This window comes from Etheostoma spectabile, chromosome 16, assembly GCF_008692095.1.
Source record: "Etheostoma spectabile isolate EspeVRDwgs_2016 chromosome 16, UIUC_Espe_1.0, whole genome shotgun sequence".
Lineage (NCBI taxonomy): Eukaryota > Metazoa > Chordata > Actinopteri > Perciformes > Percidae > Etheostoma > Etheostoma spectabile.
The window spans coordinates 23,180,888-23,187,483 of NC_045748.1; the positions used below are offsets into that span (position 1 = coordinate 23,180,888).

Below are 6,596 nucleotides of genomic sequence, written 5' to 3' on the forward strand. Positions count from 1 at the left end.
CCACAGGAAGTCATTCCTGCCTGTGGCCATCAAACTTTAGAACTCCTCCCTCTGAGTATCTGACACACACACACACACTTACACTTACTTATAATTACTTTTCACCATTGCAACACCTTAATTATGTTATTTATGTAAATACTGTATCTTAATATTCCTTTAACTATGTAAATAGCCACACTCCTTATATTTCTTTATTTCTTTATTTATATTTCTACTATTTGTGCAACTGTAACACAGAGTTTTCCTTCGGGGATCAATAAAGTATTTCTGATTCTGATTCTGATAACCCATACTGAAGTATTACTCAATTATAAGTAAAAATAGCTATCTGAAAAATTACTCAAGTAAAAGTAATAAGTAGTTAATTTAAAATGTACTTTAAGTAAAAGTTACTTAGTAATGTTTGTTTTTTAAACGACGATGGGTATTTCTCCTATGCAGTGAAAATTGATCAAGGGGTAATGAATCCCAAACTATTTTGTAAAGATAAATCTTAACAAATGTATAAACATCTATACAAATGTATACACACGTAATTATAGGGTAACACGTCACACAAGCTCTCCAAAAAACCTGAGCTCTCCCTTTAATATTCACACTGCTGATACATTTGACTAATGTCCACAGCCCAGACTAGCAGCTAGCTTCTACACACCTAAGTAGTCCGTATGAGCTAATTAGATGTATTAATTTAGCCAGTGTCCTACATACGTTGTCCCAGGGGTTGGTAGTAATGGACAAAAATGATCAATGCCACAAAACATGTTGTTTTTGCGCCTGGTAGGCCGCCTAGATGCTGGTCATTTGTCACTGTAGTGCAGTGGTCATCATTTTCCAAGGGCCAGAATTTTTCTAAGCAGACACTCCAGGATCTGGACTTTCAAATAAAGAAAAAGTAAGTTTTTATCCATGTATTAGTGTGAGTAAACTCCTTAAAAACATGGAAACTCCATAATGATAACTGGCTCTTTAACCAGTCTCAGACTAGGAAGCTGTTCACTGAGAAGAGATGGTTAATGTCTGTGATTACTGAAACATGTTGTAGTATGCAGTGTCCTGATTAGTGGAAAATGCTTGCAGAAAGAAGCGGCTGTTGTCATGTAAAAATGTAGCTGTCAAAGAGGCTGAAGCGAAAAGTTTATGTGGAAAAGCCCAGCTGAATGGACTGATAAACAGGCTGTGCATTCGTCCCAGTGAGTGCAATGACTGCATCCATACTGTGGTGAGGTCCAGGGAGCTAGTGAAATGCCAAAAGCCAGAACCTGAGACTCAACATCTGGCCCCTTTGAGCCAAATCACAGAGAACTTGCCAGACTGGTATCTGGAAGTGCACCGCATGGTAGTTTCCGCTTTTTACACATTTTTGACATCAACACAAGTGAGGAAAGGCAGATGAGGAATCCTGAAAGGGGTCTGGAGACCACCTGTCTTCTCAGACATGGTAAGTGGGTGTAAGAAACTTCCTTTCTCTGACTCGGAGCTTTCAAGTGCTCACACGTCTCCTGTTGCAAAGTGGAAGTCAAGGCCGCTCAGATACTGTTTCAGTCAATGAAAATCAGTGAACCCATGCCCACCTGGGCCTTTTATGTCCGAGCATGGGCTACGAAGTGGTGTGAGCCACGTCGACTGCCCCATTGGGTCAGTCCCCCGTATATGTGGAATATGTAACTCTGTGGAGAGATAAGATAGAGAAAGTGTTACAAAGAGACAAATTGACACAACACTTTTTGGTGTTGGTGCATTGACATACAATTGGTAATTGAGTCTGTATGTAGGCATTTGTTTGCCATCCAAACATTATAGTTGTGTAGTTGAGATCAAGTTAGAAAAGTGAGAGTGTTCTGAGTAAGGGCACCAGGAAAAGAGGGTCTTAAAGGTCCCAGGGCATGAAAATTTCACTTTATGAGTTTTTTTAACATTAATATGAGTCGTGACTAGAAATGGTGATAGGTGTAAACCGAGCCCTGGGGATCCTGCTCTGCCTTTGAGAAAGTGAAAGCTCAGATGGACCGATCTGGAATCTTGATCTGGTGACCTCCCCTATCTCTACTTTGTCCACCCAGAGAATTTGGCTTGGTTGTAGAAAGACTAGGGAAGGAATCAAATGCTTTTTAATCACAGTTGAGCACAGTATTTATAGCTTAGTATTAATAATGGATAGTCATCGAAAGTCAATTTGTTGGTAAAGTTACAATGCGTTCTGCAATGATCGGAGCACAATGCCTTTAAAATTTAAACACGTAGCTCTGCATTGACTAGCACTATTGCTAATTCAACAATGTGCATGAGCAGCAAGAAGCATGTCTTTCTGTGCATGTCTTGGACACATAGTCTAGCTAGCTGTGTCAATTTACCATGCAGATATCTAAAATAGCCTCAGGAAGGAACCTGTTCTGGTGGAACGTGTACGTTAAAAAGTTGTTTTAGTCACGCAACAGAAAACTCAGATTGTACAGATAGTCTAGCTAGCTCAAGTCCCAAGTAAGGGCACCAGAAGTAAGGGCCTTGTCCCCTCTACTTTATGCCCAAAGCCCAGTAACTGCAAGACACAGTCACAAAACTGGAATGTAGTTGAGATCAAAATGATAGCCGACTTTGAAGATGGGTGTGGTCCGAGCACAACCAGAGTCTATCTAGTTTATTCTAAAAATGTCAAGCACCAGCTTTCAGTTCTAAAACCCCACATCAAAGGATTAAACGAGAGACCATTTTGCAAAATCCGGCCCGGGGTGTAAAATGATGGGGGCCAATGGCCCTTACCCTACATCCCATCCCCCTATTTTCAGTGCCTTGCTCCGACCACCACCATCTTTAAACTTGACTTTCATTTTGATCTCAACAAAAAAGACTTTACTCAAATAGTACTGCTTCAATCACACTTAAACATGATACCTCACCTCGTTTTCAGTTACCTCAGAGGCTGATTGCACTCCACTTTTTAGAAAGATTCAATCCTAATTTCTGTTGCATTTAAACATATTCACATTTGTTTAAATATAAATAAATGTGAACTTTGGCCCATTACACAGTGTGAACATATATCCTTATTTATTCATATTTAAGTATTGTGTTAACTAAAACTAATGATGAACCATGCAATTTCAATCCTGGCCCAATTATTAATAAAACTCAAAAAAGAATCAATCCATGGCTCCAGAGAGATTTGTCCTTAAGATGTAGAATTCAACTAACCAATGGTTAAAGTATAACTGACATAATACTGCACTTGCTTTAAATGTTGATTCCTCTGTTTGTAAATCTATAAAACTATATAATGCTGAGTTTATTTGGAAAAAACAAAACCCATTATATACTGTGATGATGAATACTTTGGTTGCCTTAACTTTTTAGATTTTACCACCCTGAACTACACCTTTAAAATCAAGTGGGGCGGAAAATGTATTCCACTTTATTCCAAATTACATGTTTTCTTAGTTAGGTGGTCTGCATTTTTTGCTCATCTGACCACAATATTAAAAAAATGTAATTTATGTATATATAGTAGTCAATATTCATGTGTACCTCGCTCAGCTTTATTGTCCTTGTTTGATTTTTGATGTGCAATTATTGACAGTAACCAAAACTGGAGTCAAATTCCTTGTGTGTGTCGACTGATCGTGTCAATAAAGCTGATTGTGATATTCTGTGATTGCTGATTTATGCCACAACCACTAGTGTCGCTTAACATTAGGCTATAGGAATATGACAATAAGCGTAAAAAAAATAATCTGAAGTAGTAGGGCCAAACTAATTTTGTGTTGAGCACGAACACAATGATCTGAGAGTTTCGGGTATTTCCGGTGTTCATCGTTTTTTCCCGTAGAGCTGCAGAAAATTACGTCACATTTGGCAACAAAAAAAAGAAGAAAAAAAAAAGAAACAGCCATCCCAGAGAGCAGAGCAGTTTAGCATCCTTCGTCGTCGAGCCATCTGGACAACCACACAAGCTCACATTCGTAAGCGCTTTCGAAAACAGACCAAGGTATGAGAATGCTTACATTTTTATTTACGAATTGGCAATTTTTAAACAGATAAATTTCCCAATGTAGGCCGTACTTTCCAAGTTGCCCAATTCCTAATTCAATTTGTGTTCCCTGGCTGCTACGGGTTCGCTAGCTCGGTGGCTAACGTTAGCTAACATTAGCTGCAAGCTTTCTTGTTGTTGAATGCTTATTACAGTATGCTAATTTAAAATAGCAACAGACGGCTTGCTAGTTTGCTGCTAAAGCCGTCTGTAGGTTAACGTTAGATATAATCTATTAGCCACCCTACCAAATAACACCAGTTTGCATTTACATAACGTTACATTTACCGCTAACGTTACATGCGTTGCATTTAAACGTTCATAAGTTGGTAGCTAGCGTTATATTAAACGTCAGCTAGCATAACTGTTATGATTATCCCTCGTAACTGTAATAATAACGTTATGGTGATGCTGGGTAACGTATGTAAAATGTTCATGTAAGCGAGATGCTAGCGTTATCCGCTAGCTAGTTAGTTTCCAACGTAACTATATTTTTTATATTAATTGAAATATGTCTTCAAATTGTGTGTTTTCAATCCATAAATACAATACCACGGGAATAAAAAATGGCGAGGTTATGTAGGTGGCTAACGTTACATTAGCTTTGTCCGCCATGGCTGAAAGAGAGCCGCCGCCCAGTGCAGCCTTTGGACATATGGCCTCAGCTGTCAGTCCTCTTATTACTCTACAACTATATAAATGCGGTGTGAATGAGAGTAACGTGACACTTTACGTTACAAAGTCTCTGATGGACGGATGTTCTGAATTGAATGAACACTATGTGAGACGGTTTTGACTAACTGTCAGTTGCAAGTGTTAGACCTGCATATTTTAATGAGTGCAATGCTATGAAAATACTTTGGTATTTCCAGCGGACATTGACGGAATGTACTTTACATGAAGATAGTTTATAGTTTGCATGAGTACGGTTGTGGACAGTAAAAACAGCCGGCTTTGTGATAACGTGAAAGAGCTATTTTACACCTCCGGAACTGACCCTCCAGGCAGCTGGCTGTGTCAGGGTTGTGCCAAGTTCTTCGCATTCCAACTGCCCCTCCACTCTTCAAAGGAGTTCACAGAGAAAGCTGCATGCAGTCTACAAGATAGGGATTGAGCCAATAGCGTCCCTCTGCATAGCTCCAAGATTGGAATCAAGGCATGGAGATGGATCATGGGAGTTATAGTCTTTATTGCAGATGAAAATCCATCTATCTGACATAGTCCAAGCAGAACTAATGGACATGAACAAGTTGAGGGATTACAATTAGATTGTTTACTTTTTGTAGCATTTATTGGCAAAATAGTCATCACTGCTTCTTTATTTAGGTTCTTTTCTAACTGTAGCCCCCCCCCCCCCCCCCCCCCCCCCTTGTCTTTTTTTGTTGTTGCAAAATGTATAAGTTCCAACAACTAGAAATGTAATTATACTAAAAATATATAGTGGGGGTAGGGGATAGTGGGCAAAAAATGGTTATTTCATTTAATCATGGCACAAACACAAGCATTTTCACTTTTTCTTTTTTGAGTCCATTGATGTAGCTCAACAGTGCAACCGATAATCACATGTGTAATTCTAAACAAAATCAAACCCCTTGGGACCTTAGCTAATGTTAGCAATTAATTGCGGATAAATGGAAGAGAAAGCAGTGCGACAGTAAATGACAGCGGTAAAGGCTCTCGCATTGAGCTGAAACGTAAACACTTTGTTTTGGATGAATGAATTAATAATGTGTGTGTATATATAAATGAGTAGAAACGTACAGTTTTCTGCAGCTAAAAGCTAACATTTGTGCTGTTCCTCTGATTTCATAGCCCTTACAGAAGTCTTTTTTATCCAGCCTGAAAATTCATCATTTTTCGGGGTCTATGTGCATAAAAAAAGTCAACCTTCGTTCATCCTGTTCAAACCCTTGGTGTGAAAGCGCTGTAGCCCGACCTAATGTTGCTGTGCTACAAAAACATGGAAGCAAAATGGGACAGTTCAAATACTTCCCAGATATTCCCTGCACAAATACCATGTTCCTCTGTGCTGCTTTATTTCAATCGGATTGAATTACAATCATCACTTGATTACATATCATATGAATATTGTTTTCCATTTGACAACTGACTCTGACAGCAAAAATATACCTTTTTCCGTTTTGTTCAAAGGAACAAGTGCATTTCCTTTTATATTATTGTTTTTTTCAAAACATGTTGTTCATTACATTATTTGGCTGAATAGCTGGAGTTGGGCAACAGGGAATGTACATTAGTTATCCTAGCTGTGGTTCCAGCCAATGTTTGTAATGCAAAGTAGACATAACACAACAGCAATGCATGTACTAATGTTAGACCATTCGAGGAGGGTTAGGTCAGTCGTTTCTGCAAAGTCAGCTCTGCAGTCATTTGTAATCAACCTTTGTTTTGCTGCTGAGTCAAATTGATAACTTGCAGCATTTAAACACAGCTATACAGACTTTGCTATATGCCAATGCTTGTGCACCAGTGATTACAAAGCTACATATTTCTCTTCTCTCAACCTGTACATATTTTTTCATTGCAACTCCAGGGTGACCATGCATGACCC

The 6,596-nt window shown here is 38.8% G+C and overlaps 1 protein-coding gene and 1 long non-coding RNA gene across 6 annotated transcripts in view; one reads left to right on the forward strand and one right to left on the reverse strand.

The window, feature by feature from the left end:
- Window positions 1-6,596, reverse strand: part of LOC116704177 (uncharacterized) — a 23,462-nt gene that overhangs the window by 1,403 nt on the left and 15,463 nt on the right. The window contains exon 2 of the long non-coding RNA XR_004335606.1: window positions 4,209-4,214. This is a non-coding gene — a long non-coding RNA (uncharacterized LOC116704177). The remainder of the gene's footprint in view (window positions 1-4,208; window positions 4,215-6,596) is intronic.
- Window positions 3,795-6,596, forward strand: part of sptan1 (spectrin alpha, non-erythrocytic 1) — a 49,267-nt gene continuing 46,465 nt past the window's right edge. For all 5 annotated transcript variants that reach the window (XM_032539385.1, XM_032539387.1, XM_032539388.1 and 2 more), the window contains exon 1: window positions 3,795-3,985. The gene's annotated coding sequence lies outside the window, so the exon portion shown is untranslated. The remainder of the gene's footprint in view (window positions 3,986-6,596) is intronic.